At 52.1% G+C, this 14,240-nt stretch overlaps 1 long non-coding RNA gene across 1 annotated transcript; it reads right to left on the bottom strand.

Annotated features, from left to right (window-relative positions):
• Positions 1-915: 915 nt before the first annotated feature.
• Positions 916-9,287, bottom strand: LOC122688485. The gene is made up of 5 exons (XR_006339471.1): positions 9,260-9,287; positions 9,110-9,163; positions 2,275-2,373; positions 1,639-1,803; positions 916-985 (listed from the first exon to the last, which is right to left on the bottom strand). It is a non-coding gene; the product is annotated as an uncharacterized LOC122688485 (long non-coding RNA).
• Positions 9,288-14,240: the final 4,953 nt, after the last annotated feature.

Below are 14,240 nucleotides of genomic sequence, written 5' to 3'. Positions count from 1 at the left end.
GCTGGTCTGAACACGCACAGACAGGAGCGAGCAGGGCAGCCAGGGGACTGGAGGGCCAGCCCCCTGCGGCTCTCGTCTCGGGGCACAGGCACTCGGGCTGTTCTGGGGGATAGCCCCTCGCACCACAATGGCGGCTCTGCCATCAGAGACGCACGGGAGAGTGCCTGCTGGGGCCCGTGCCGCCCTCCCGCTCTCACACCTCACACCCTGTTCTCTGCAAGTCTCCCCCCTGTCCGACTCTCAACCCAGGTCCTGCCTTCTCTCCCACACATGACTTCAAAGCATCCGAGAGGCAGCCTCGAGGTGCTGGCTGCCGGCTCCCTGGCCGCGTGGTCACAGCCCACGCCCCCTGTCTTCCTCACGACCCCTCCCCAGGGCCTGACCTCCCCCTTCGCCGGCTGCAGGACCACCTGCCATCATCCCGGTTCCGCTCCAGCAAACCGGCTGCCTATGGGTTCACCCCCATCAGCCCGATCAGCACAGCCTCTCGCTACTCTCTGCTTCAGATGGCACAACGGGAGCCAGCAGACTCCTCCTCCAGGGCACCCTGCAGCGCCCACTCAGGGTCTCTGAACGCTCCCTGGGAGCGGCCTCTGCTGTCCCCCTCCTGCCTGGTAGCCAGCTCTCTGCAAGCAGGCGCTGTGCCCCGCCCTGCCGGGCAGTTCCCGGGGGCTGGAGGAATCCATGTCACCAAGCCTCCTCTCCTCCTTGCCCACCCCGCCGCCCTCCTACATGTCTCTCCCTGGCTCCAGGTCCCACCCTCCCTGGGGTTATTCCTCAGGCCCTTGCACCCCATTTCAAAGATAAATAACATCTGATGTCCAACACTACAGCCTTCATACTTTTTGAAAATGAAAGTACAGAAATGACGAACCCTTAACTGAATTACACGATGACTGTCCAAACTCACCTGTTTGTGTGCGGTCCTTAATTCCTCTTCTAAGGAACTACACCTTTCGAGAGCATGTCGCAGTTGCTCTCTCAACTGAAATAAAAGGGGCCGAATCACTGTGTGTTGATGTGTGTACATACGTTAGTGCACTTCTTATTCTACCCTCACCCGATTCCATGGCTACTGTAACAGAATACCTTTAATGTCTCTCATTGACCTTAAGGTGAAGAAAATCTGCTTACTAACAGCTTTAAATTCTCAGTTTCAGAGGAAAAAACTGTTATCCTAAAAGAACTGTATTACCCAGTTTTTAATTGCAAATTGATATACAGAATAAAAAAAACCTTGAGGCATTTATGCCAACTAATACTTTTTAACTGGGCGCTTCCCAGGTGTCTCAGTGGTAAAGAATCTGCCTGCCAATGTGAGAGGGCAGGTTCGATCCCTGGGTCGGGAAGATCCCCTGGACTAGGAGATGGCCACCCACTCCAGTATTCTTGCCTGGGAAGCCCCATGAAGAGAGGAGCGTGGTGGGCTACGGTCCACAGGGTCGCAAAGACTCGGACATGTCTGAGTATGTACTCAGGCAACGCTTTTTAACCATATAAAACTCTGAGTTCTTACAGAAAAACCTGTATTTACAAGAATTCAAGAAGCTCAAAAGTCAACTAGTTCCATAAATACACGCATCGTCCACCTAACCAGGCAGCAAATGTACAAATCCAGGACGGCCGCGTGGCTGGTACCTTCTCGTCCAGGGCCTTGTGGTGCTCAAAGAGCAATCTCAGCGCCCTGAGCAGCTCCACCTCGCTGGTCATGCTGGCTGGGGACTGCGCCTGCTGCGGGCCTGCCGTCATCCCGAGGGATGGCACATACCGGGAAACCAGGATCTCCAGGTGTTCCAGCAGCAGCTGCAAGGCGGGGCCAAAGAAGCACCTTCAACCTCACACTTGAATTCAGGGCTGAGAACGCCTCTCAGCCTCACGCTAAGACCAAAACCATGCTAAGGCACGTCGGAATCCCGCCAGTTCAGTCTGAAGTTAGAGTGGACTTCCCCAGTGTCCCAGGAGTTAACACTCCACCCTTCTGCAGGGCTCATGGGTTTTAATCCCTGGTCGGGGAACTAAGATCCCACACAAACTGCAGCATGGACAAAAATGGAACGTAAGAGAACTTTCCCCTTAAATGTACTAAAATTACATTAGCTCTCATCATAAATTTGAAGCAAGGTATGAGAACCCCAAACTGATCCACCTCGGTCTGCTCAGTGGGAAGATGTGAAAAATGACTTGAAAACCAGACAGACTTTAAAGACAGCAACACGGAGCCCAGTGGTGAACCCCGCGGGGCACAGGTCAACACGTGAGACTCCGCCTACTGACCCTGGTGTTGTTCCTTTCGGCTTTCAGCTCCGCGATTTCCGCTTCTCTTGTAAGAAGCTGCTCCCTGCATGCCTTTAGTTGTTGAGATGTGGCCAACTCCTAGAAAACAGGTAAATGAGGGAGTAACTAAATGCAAACACAAATGTTAAAGAGAGCGAGACTCTGAAGACTGACACTGTCCGTTCTCTCCAGGCTCCACTCAAAGGATCTCCCTGCCCCTCCGGAGAAGAGGGGGTCCGCTGACCCCAAGACCACACAGACCCCTACAACTCAGACTGGCCTGCAGCCTCCACCTCGACCTGGCAGGCACGCGGCAGGGCAGAACCCGGAATCCAGCCAGCCTTCTCAAGACCCAGGGAAGTCTGAGAAACTTTCCTAAACATACACCTAACAACAAAGTGGATAAAGAGATTCTTAAACGACACACAGACAAGTGACCTAGAGCCCCTGGGGAGAGGGAAGAAGAAAGGTAAGGTCTACAAGGCCACCAGGCTTTGGAGTGTTCCTCTGGGAAAGAGGCTGATGGCACCCCAAGGCCGTCTGTTAGCCTGACTCCACTGAAGTCACCCAGTCATTCCATGAACTGCTTAAAATGGTAAATTCATGTTATATGTATTTTATCACAATACGTATGTACGCGGGGCCGTCCACGTGGTGAACTTGCTCAGACCAAACCACACGGACTCTTTCATTCTTCGATTGTTCTTTGCACAAATACAAAAATCCTGGGCCACGTATCCCCTACTACATACTAAGTATTCGGCACCTAGAGCACTGCCCAACACTTTGTAAGAGGCATGCAGTAGACATGTGAAGCTATGAGGGTGTATGTTATATACATGAGCACTAGGTACCCGTCATGAGAACACTGGACGCACTGGTCTGTGCTTTGTAAGATGGGAGACGTTAAGGGGCTTAGCCTTTCTGCTTCAAGGACTGACTCTCTAGCTCGATCCACATGCCCCAGAGACTCCTCCAGCCAGGGGATCCCTTGTTTGGAAGAAGAGAGACCTTAACGGGCTTAGCCTTTCTGCTCCAAGGACTGACTCTATGGCTCCGTCCACGTGCCCCAGTGACTCCTCCAGGCACTGTTTCCCTTCCTGTGGGGCCCCCGCCCATCGTCCATGCACCACCTGCACAGCCTCTTACAAGGTCAACCTGCTGGGGTCGATCCTGCCCAGGAGGCCAGAACGCCCTGGCCGGCAGGGCCCACACCCATGCGAACACAGTGAAACACAACCCCAACGCTTCACCAGGTGAGGGCCAACCCGACGGGCCCAGCCCCCGGCTGCTCTCACCTCTGGCCACTCTGCTTCCAGGACTTGGGATGAGGCCAACTTATTTCTTGTCTTGGCCTTTTTCTTGGGGTTGCAGCATGGGAAAAGCGCCCATAGGCTGGCCCTTCTGCGACCCATCCTCGTGGATGGGGGCAGCCCCCCACTCGGGGGCACCTGCTGTTTCTCAGGCAGATACCTCAGCACCTATCTCACACTATGACCACCGCTCTCACACACACACCGCTCTCTCACACACCGCTCTCACACACTGCTCTCACACACACCACTCTCACACACTGCTCTCACACACACCGCTCTCACACACACCGCTCTCACACACCGCTCTCACACACACACCGCTCTCACACACACCGCTCTCACACACACCGCTCTTACACACACCGCTCTCACACACACCGCTCTCACACACTGCTCTCACACACTGCTCTCACACTATGACCACCAGCTCTGCTGTCTCAAGAAGAAATGGCACAAAGGCTCTGCCTCCAGCACATCTCCCAGGAGCCCAGGACATGGAAACCACTCTGTCACAAGGGGCTCCATGGTAACAGGGGGGCTGAGCTCAGGCCCACCATCAAGGCTGCAGAGAGCGGGGAGGGGCTGCCAAAAAGATGGCAGGTGTGTGTTGGGTGCGGGAGAAGGAAGGCCGTGCCCACAGCTCAGGCCCACCGTCAAACGTGACCCTGCAAGGTCACTGGGTCACAGTCAAACCGAACAGTATAAACTGCTTCAGAAACCACCACCGCTACGGATGAGCACGTCTTCTAAGTGGGCTTCTGCTTCCTCCACCCCTGAAACAAGCCTGCAGTGAGGCTACTGAAAGGGCACCCCTGAACTCAAGGGTGTGCCCAGAATCCACCCGGTTGAGGAGCACTCACCACGCTGGCTGCCCCTCACTCTCACCCTGAGCTTGGTCCTCCCTGACTGGCTCCCTCACTCGAGCTCAGCAAGGGCTTGACCAACCTCGCTCCGGGCGCTTACAGTGAACCCACAGTGGGGACAGGGGTTCATTCAACCTGCTGCGAGCTCGCCCTCTTAACTTCGACCCTGGGCCGCCAGAAGACTCGGCCCCATGGGGGCTGCATGGTGGAGGTTCAGGGGTGGCCCTGCCTCCAGCCGTGACAGCCAGCCCCTCCCAGATCCCTCCAGGGGCTGCCCTGCCCTCCCTCCGTGCCCGAGTCTCCCACCCCCTCTCCTGGCCCCACTCCCAGCCTCGCGGCTCTCCACGCACCAGGGCATAGCCCACACTGCTCCTGGCTCAGCCCAGACCTCTGCGTTCACTTGAGGACTCAGTCCCCTGGGTGCTTGGGGTCCTATGTCCGCCCGACTCAGCAATGACAGACTCTGGGGAGACAGGGTACAGTTTGCGGTCCCGCCCTCAGTGCACCCTGAACACATTCTCTTTTTTTCGCTTTATCTACTGGAGTTCTCTGAGACGTCTTTTGAAAACCTCAACTGTGGCTTTCAAAAAGAATGTAAAATCACTGTGCTCAACTTGAAGAATAAAATCTTCATTTTCAACCTTAAAGTGGTTGAAAGCCAGGGGACTGGCTAACACAGCTCTGGACGGTTCCTCGGGCTGGGAAGACAAACATATGAGCGCAGGCCTGACAAGTCAGTCCGGATGGTAGAGACCAATCTCCCCAAGAAAAGTTGGGCACAGAAAATGTACCCAAAACTCTGCCCAAACTGGCTGAGCGCTGAGTATCAATCACCTCGTGGTCTTCAGGAGGCGGACGGTGGGATTCAGGACCTGCCGAGAAGGAGGGGCCCTGGGAGGGCCCCCAGGCTTCCAGACGGAGACGCTGGAGGGCTCCTCCCTGGGGTCGGGTGGGGGGAGGCGGGGAAGGTGGGTGAAGGCTGCTGAGACTCAGCTTACAAGGACCCCCCCAGCCTCAAGTCACTCAGGCCCTGAGTGAACACAGAGCTCTGTCCCCACTAGAGGTCTACGTCAGAGGAAAGTCTGGAGAAGACAGCATCACTCAGGACCTCTAGCGTTTTCCAAAGGTAGTGTCCAACATGCAACCAACAAAGCAAAAAAGGGTGTAACAACAAACAGGACCAAGAGAAAAAGAACTGAAACAGATCCAGAGGTAGCAGATGTGTATCAGAATATCAGAGGTATGCTAGAGGTATCAGATGCAAACGTCACCAGTTCAAAAAATATACTTGACCAAAGGAGAAATTTCTGAGAATCAAAACCAATGCTACAACGTTAAAATAACAGGGACTGAATTTAAGAACTCAGTCTCTGGGCTTAACATCAAACTGGACGTAGCTGAAGAGAGGATCAGTGAACTGAAGGATGGATCAGTTGAAAAATATATATAAGAGGGAAAAAAGTACAGAAAGAGCCCGTTGTGAAACTATGTTGTTAAAAGCTATAAATGGGTCCCCTTATGAGGGAGAAAAGACAGAAAGGGGAATAAGAAATGCCTCCAGGGGGTGGAACTAAAGAGCCTCTTGATGAAAGTGGCAGAGGAGAGTGAAAAAGCTGGCATAAAACTCAGCATTCAAAAAATGAAGATCATGGCATCCGGCTCCATCGCTTCATGGCAAATAAATGGGGAAACAATGGAAACAGTGACAGACTTTATTTTCTTGGGCTCCAAACTTACTGCAGATGGTGAAATTAAAGGACACTTGCTCCTTGGAAGGAAAGCTATGACGAACCTAGGCAGCATGTTAAAAAACAGAGACATTACTTTGCCGACAAAGGTTCATTTAGTCAAAGCTATGTTTTTTCCAGTAGTCATGCATGGATGTGAGAATTGGCCCATGAAGAAAGCTGAATGCCAAAGAATCAATGCTTCTGGACTGTGATGTTGGAGAAGACTCTTGAGAGCCCCGTGGACTGCAAGGAGATCCAACCAGTCCATCCTAAAGCAAATCAGTCCTCAATATTCACTGGAAGGACTGATGCTGAAGGTCCAATACTTTGGCCACCTGATGCGAGAAACTGACTCACTGGAAAAGAACCTGATGCTGGAGAAGACTTAAGGTGGGAGGAGAAGGGGACAACAGAAGACCAGGCAGTTGGATGGCATCACCGACTCGATGGACATGAGCTTGAGCAGGCTCCGGGAGCTAGTGATGGACAGAGAAGCCTGGCGTGCTGCAGTCCATGGGGTCGCAACGGGTCAGACGCTGAGTGACTGAACTGACTGGCACGGACGGGGGCAAGAGTTGGCTCAAGAATCAGACTATTGACTCAAAAATGAAAACCACACATTGGTTTCAGCAGCTCTGCAGGTGCCTGAGGCGAGAAGAAAATGTTCCAGCGCTCAGAGGAAAAAAGGTGTGGCTTTTAATGGCACAGCAACGCCGAGAGCTGACTTTTCAAGAACACCGAAGTCAGGAGATCATTGACGGGCGGCTGTAAAATGCTAAAAACAAACACCGCCAACCTGTAGTTCTACACCCAACAAAAACACGCTTCCAAAGGGAAAGAAAATAAAGACTTTTAGGGCAAATGGAAATGAGACAACTCATCACCCACAGACATGAACTAAAAAGATATTAAGGCCGTGCTTTGGGAAAAAGAAAAGTAGTCTCTGACTGAAATATAAAAAACAAGTAAAGACCAACCATGAGGTAACTGTGACAGTACACATTAACTCTACAATCATGACAACACCAAAAATATATCTACAGTTTTAAAGGATAACAGTGACAAGGAGGAAACAGCCGTGTCAGGGAGGCAGTAACAGCACTAAGTTAGACTTAAATGTAAACCACACTCCGTATGTGCGCACGCTCACCCAACCACCTGGCAGAGGAGGAAGAACTAGAAAAGCACCTCATCCTTCTAACAGAAGGCCCGAGACAAGGACACAGAAGAGGCGGGACAGACAGAAAACAAACAGCAACACGCTGTCTGCACTCGGGAACATCAAACTGTAAACAGAGCAAAGGTTCTCACGGAAAGATAAAAAGTGTCAAACTGATTAACATCAAAACTCTACACTATTCACAGGGGTGCATGTGAAGATGGAAGACCACAGACAGGTGATACGGAAAGATACGCAGGCAAACAAGGACAGAAAACTGATGTGGCATTATCGCCGTCAAACAGTGCCTAGAGTAAGAAGCATTCCTAGCGATAAAAGGAAGCATCTCATACTGATACAAGTTCCGTCTACCAAAAAGATGAGGATTCTAAATTTGAATGTACCTAATAACATAACCTCAAAATATCAATACATAAAAACTGACAGAAACAGAAAAGGAGTAACAGCCAGGTTCACAATCGCAATGGCAGACGTTAAAGACACATCTCTCACGGAACTGGGCTCCCTGGTGCGTGGTCACCTGCAGCCATGAAGGACCTGAAGTGCGGCCGGCGCTGCGCTGAGGCGTGCTGCACACGTGAGACACGCACTGGAGTTTAAAGACGCAGCGTGAAGAAGAGAACAGAAACTGATTCATTGGGTTCCATCATGCTGATCTCACACAGAAAGGGTACTGCTTTGGGTGTGTTAAAATAAAACGTATTACAGATGATTTCACCTACTTCTGTTTTACTCAACGTGGCTACCGAAATCTGAATTATATGATTGACAAACCTGATCTAAGTGATACGCATGGAACTCTGCATTCCCCCTGATACGCATGATTTTCAGGGGCCCAAGGAACATATAACAAAAGGAATATATATTGGGCCACCAGGAAAGCTCGAATTATTTCAAAGGACTGAAATAATGCAGGGTATGCTTAGGGATTGCAATGGGCTGACGGTCTATGTGCCCTCAAACTTCACCCCGCACGTGGAGATGATACTCGGAGGCAGGGACTCTGGGAGGGGTCAGGTCAGGAGGGAATGGGCTCCCGTGATGCGAGAACAGGGAGAAGCAGCAGCCAGTCTAGCAGACGGGGCACCTGCTGGTGATCTTGGGACTGCCCAGCCTCCAGTACTCTAAGAAACAACTTTCTCTTGTCTAGCAGCTAGTCTACAGTATTGGTAACAGTAGCCCAAAAAGCCTAAGACAGGGCTCTTCATGGAATTAAGCTAGGAATCCAAAAAGGGTCACTAGAAAAACCTTCCCAAACATTGGGAAGTTAAATGACATACTTCTTGAAGAACTTCATGAATAATAATTTTAAAAAACACAACGAAAATTAGAAATACTTTTCCATAAAAGATAATGAAAGTCTGGCTTATTCAAACTTGTGGGACCCAGCGAACTATGTTTACAGGGTAACTTAAAGCCTTAAACACATATCCTGGAAAAGAAGGAAGGCTAAAAGTCAATTAAGCCTCTATCCCAAGAAACCAGAAAAGAAGCACAGCAAATGACACACAAGGCAGAGGGAAGAAAAAGGAGCAGAAAATAAGGAAACAGTAAGCACATATGAATATTTTTAAAAAACAATGCCAAAAGTTGGCTCTTTGAAAGGATTGATAAAAATGATAAACCCCTAGAGAAACTGATTAAGAAAAAGAGACAGGGCACAAATCACCAATATCAAGGATTTTTAAAAGGGGAGACAACCCATCTTGCAGACAAGAAAGAGATTATGAACCACAGTTCACTTACCAATTGCAGAGTCTGCTGGCCTCACTAAATTCCTAGCAGTGGGAAATGCTTTACCTAAATAGACCCAAGAAGACATACAAAATCAGAAATTTTTATTTGCATGAAAAAAATTAAATCTGAAGTGAAAAGCCTCCCCACAATGAAACCTACTTGTTTTGCCAATCAATTCTTCCAAAAAGCCAGGAAGGAAACAGCAATCTCACAGGAACTCTTGGGGTAAACCAGGAACACTCTCCTCCTTGTTTTATAAGACTAGCATAACCTTGATACTAAAACCAACAAGGGGAAGAAGTACAAGAAGGTCAAATTGCTGACTCTGAGTAGAGATGCTGCTGCTGCTAAAGCTAAGTCACTGCAGTCCTGTCTGACTCTGTGTGACCCCATCCCTGGGATTCTCCAGGCAAGAACACTGGAGTGGGTTGCCATTTCCTTGGGGAACTCTCAAGACAAGACTCTTAAAACATGTCCAGAATTCACTTCATTCCTTTGCCATTTCCTTCTCCAGTTTATAACAAGTACACTTCCACAAAACCAAGAGAGGCCCAAAGGAAGACAGGTGGGGTGTATAAAAGCCTCAGCACTTAAAACTCAAGAGACATGAAAACTTTCTGGCCAAAGAAATGAATGTGTGATGGTGGAATTCGGAAGAGAGACATGAATAGCTTTGGGACTACACAATGGCCCCTGACACCTCAATGTAGGAGAGGCTCATGGCATAGACACTGAGCCTTTGGGTAGGAGTGAGATGGGGGCTGAAGACATTTTGTTGTTGTTCAGTCACTAAGTCATGTCCAGCTCTTTGAGACCCCAAGGACTGCAACACGCCAGGCTTCCCTGTCCTTCACCATCTCCCAGAGCTTACTCAAAACTTATGTCCATGGACTCAGTGATGCCATTGAACCATCTCATCCTCAGGCGCCCCCTTTTCCTCCTGCCTTCAATCTTTCCCAGCATCAGGGTCTTTTCCAATGAGTCAGCTCTTCACATCAGTTGGACAAAGTACGGGAGCTTCAGCTACAGCATCAGTCCTTCCAGTGAATATTCAGGGTTGATTTCCTTTAGGATTGACTGGTTTGATGTCCTTGCAGTCCAAGGGACTCTCAAGAGTCCTCTCCAACACCACAGCTCAAAAGCATCAATTCTCTGGCGCTCAGCCCTCTCTACAGTCCAGTTCTCACGGTTCAGGGCAAAGAGTCGGACATGAGGGCCCAGCACCCAGGTTCAAGTGCTGGCTCTGCCCCTGTCGGGCCCAGGGGCCTTGATCTCCTTGCCCCACCTCTCAGAGCCTCAGTTCCTTCCCTCGGTAAAGGGATCTGACCCATGTACCACAAGCCGGGGCAGGATGCCCACACAGGGTGAGGTGGGGATGGGGGTTTGCGTCCAGGATGACAAGTCCCTGAGAACATCTGTGGCTGCATTATCCTTACATACGGAGCTGTTGAAATTAGACTTGAGGTGCCTCAAAGTCGAGAAACCCCACCCCAATATCCAGGCTATGAGGAGGGACCCCTACCCCCAACTCCACCCTCATCACCACACTTAGCCAAGTCTGGAACTGTCTGCGACACCAGCTCACGCCCACAAGGCCTCAGCTGGAAACTGCAAGAAACATGCCCCTCCCCCCGCCCCGTGTCCATGGCCTCCCTGCCCACCCCCGGCAGATGAAAGCCCCTCCATTCTACAGATGGAAAGACTGAGGCTGCTCAGCCCCCAGGACGTGGCCGGGCTGGGTCTGGACACACACACGTGGGCTCAGAGGGGCTGGGCGGGGTATGAGCCTCCCTGGGAGCTCAGGTGCCCTCACCGCCTGACCGAGCCTCCTGGGTTCTGGTGTGGAGGCGGCTCCCATCCTCCAGCAGGCAGCTCCTCGCTTGCTTTTCAGAAAACAACATCCACAAAGATGGGAAACAGATGCCGCCGCGGCCCACACCAGCTCCGGGGAGGAACGAGGAGAAACTACAGCCCGCCAGCCCTGGGGTGCGGTGGAGAGCCCTGAAAGGCAGCTCAAAAGCAAACTGACCTTGTAGGGTTCACGTGTCTACGGCCTTCATAATTCTGCCAAAGCCGGAGTCAAGTTCAACATCAGGGCAGTGTGGGCCTCGGTCAACCCCAATACTCAGACGGGATTTTCAGTGTGGCCTTCTTGGCAATGACCAGTGGGCATAAATTATGCTCTGGCTTTGAGGTTGGACTTGAAAAATGCTGATGGGTTTCAGTTACAAGGAAACATGTTGGCCCACAAGCTGCTCTTGTCTGTTTCCTGGGAACCCTGGCCGCTGACCCCAACACCATTGGAGGGACAGAAGAGTTGGGGGTGGGCAGATGAGGCGCTCCTGCAGAAAGCAGGCCTGGGCCGCCTGCCTCCGGGACCTTTCCCCACCATTTCCATCCTGTCTGCTGCCCCAGGGGTCTCTGGCATGACACCACTCCTGGACCCTCGTGTGTGATACTGACTTCTGGATCAAGGTGTCAGATCCTAATTTGACAAGCAGGGCCCCTCTTCTGGGTGGCTGGGCAAGCTATTTTTAAGCTGAGTTCCTCTGGGCCCACGCTTCCTGGGGGAGGTGGGGGGCAAGAGGGTCACCTGTGGTCACAGCCAGTCGGCCAGGCTCAGCCTCCACGCGTCCTATACACGAAGTTATGAACCCATTTCTTCCAGACCCAACACTCCCCCCTCTGCTGGGTTCAAGTGAAGTGTCACATCTCAGCCAGAAGGCAAATTCTGAGCTCTTCCTCTGGCAGAAACAACTTCACAAAATAAGCCAAGAAAGAGAGCTGGGAAAGCAAACCACATCAACGACCAGAAAAGCATTCCTCACGAGACAAAGCTAGAGAAAAACCCAACATCCTTGTGGCCCAAAAACCCTCTTGGAAATCAATGTTCAGTAAGGAAGAGACGAAACATGTCAAGTTCCAAGGACAGGCATTGCCCATGGCCAGTGTAGTTTCGAGACAGCCTGACCACTCAGATGTAGGCACACACCAATGTCAACCCCAGGTAGACAGCAGTGATGGCCATCACCATAGTAAGTGTTTAGTCTGGTGACAACCTGCCCCAGGCACCACATAAGGGGGCAGACCTGGTTCTCTTCCTCCGCGCCCACACCATTCACTCACAAAGGCAGCTCAGGTGCTATCCTGCCCTGCCTGCCTGTCTGGCTCATCCATGACCACCTCCAGGAAAGGACTCTGCCTTCTCTTCTCTGTGCACCATGAACCTGCATGCAGTGGGCCTGCAGAACCTCAGGAGACTCACCCCACCCCCACTATAGACAGAACCCTCCCCAGGCATTAAAACCGCTGTGGAGCCACTTTGGCCCAAGCCCTGGTTACGGATCCCTGGAGCCTCCTACAGCTTCTACAGTGTGAATAATCAGGTCCTTTATACACAGATTCCTGTCTGTCAGATCTGAGCTTTGGATTCATTGTCAGCTCTGTCCCTTCCATGGCAGCCAGGTGGGCCGCGATGCAGACAAAGGAGCTCATGAGCTGAGTTTCAAGGGAGGCACTGAAAGGACAGCGATGGATGCAACCTGTTGCAAACTGAAGGAGGGTCCCTGCATGTCTCAGAAAAGGCCTCTGGTGAGCAGGTGTGGAGGAGGGCCCCCACGGTGCAAAGGAAAGAGAGGTACTCAGGGGCAAAGGCTCTTGGCCTCTCCTGTAGCAGCTCCAGTTGGAAGCTCGTGACCAGTGGACAGCAAATGGGGTCACCTGAGCATGACTCTTAGTCCCTCACAAAGCAAGAGAAAGGGGGCAGGGTGTGGGAGTACCCAGAGGGTGTGGTGGGGTGGGTGAAGGGAGGTGTCCTTCTTCTCTTCAATGCAAATTGCTTTTGTGAGTCTCAGAGCTGCCAGAAGGCAGTTACCAAGTCAGGTCCCCACTGTATCCAGTGTGGGCTGGCTGCCTTAGCCCCTGCCACATGGACAAGCCACACCATATGGCTTCCCTGAGTTCTAACAACAGGATCTGGGGGTTTTGTGTAGGTACACACTTCCTTGCTGTAGCTGTGTTACCCCCGTCTTTGAGCCCCAGTTTTCTCCTCTAGAAAAAGGACATCCATTGCTACCTTAGCAGGTTGCTACCTTAATCCTGTGAAGACTAATTAGGGTCATTCTACAATTAATAGCTGGCCTTAAGAGATATTGGGCTTCCCCGACAGCTCAGCTGGTAAAGAATCCTCCTGCCATGCAGGAGACCCCGGTTTGCTTCCTGGGTCAGGAATGCTGATCCGCTACACAGGGACAGGCTACCCACTCCAGTACTCTTGGACTTCTCTTGTAGCTCAGCTGGGAAAGAACCTGCCTGCAATGCGGGACAATTCGGTTCAATCCCGAGACTGGGACGATCCCCTGGAGAAGGGAAAGGCTACCCACTCCAGTATTCTGGCCTGGAGAATTCCATGGACTGTATAGCCCATGGGGTCGCCAAGACTTGGACACGGCTGAGGGACTTCCACTTCACTTTCAAGGGATATGACCTGAATCCAGGTTAAACTGGAGTCTCCCAGTGTCATCCGGCATTTCTTCCCTGAGGCCAGCCAAAACCCACACAGGTGCATTTCCACAGGTCTCCGCTCAGCCAGCTGGACAGAAAACCCAGCGCGTTCAAACAAGCTGACAGACAAGCAGGAGAGGACTCACGGGCAGACGGCTTCCCTCCGGTCTCAGGCGGAGCTCCGGGACCACAGCAGGAACCAGGACTCTCAACCGCTGGGCTCAGCAGCGCCCTCCGTCTCAGGCTGGCGGCTCTGCCCCGACGGGCGCGGGAAGGCCACCAACCGCCCCAGGCTGACCTCACGCCCCTCCCACTGCTGTAGCCTGACCTCACGCGGCCCCACCCCTTCCGGCGGAACCAGCCCTCGTCCTCCCTTGAGGCCAGCGTGAGGCCCGGCCCTGGGCTCTGATTGGTCACCGCCCCAGTCCTGAGCCAATCACGGTGGCCAGGGAGGATGGAACACACAGATTGGCCAGGTCCAGGTCATGTGACCATCCCCTCCAGGACACGCCTGAGCCGCTCACCCTGTGTCAGGGGTGGAGACAGTGCGATGCCCCCAGAGCAGGGCTGAGTCCCATCACTGTGTGCGTGTGCTCAGTGTTCTGGGAGCCTGAGAGTCCTGGGAGTGCCTGCCAGT

The sequence above is a fragment of the Cervus elaphus genome, chromosome 33 (assembly GCF_910594005.1).
Source record: "Cervus elaphus chromosome 33, mCerEla1.1, whole genome shotgun sequence".
Taxonomy (NCBI): Eukaryota; Metazoa; Chordata; class Mammalia; order Artiodactyla; family Cervidae; genus Cervus; species Cervus elaphus.
The sequence above is the reverse complement of the archived record's forward strand: the minus strand, read 5'-3'. Positions and strand labels throughout refer to the sequence as shown.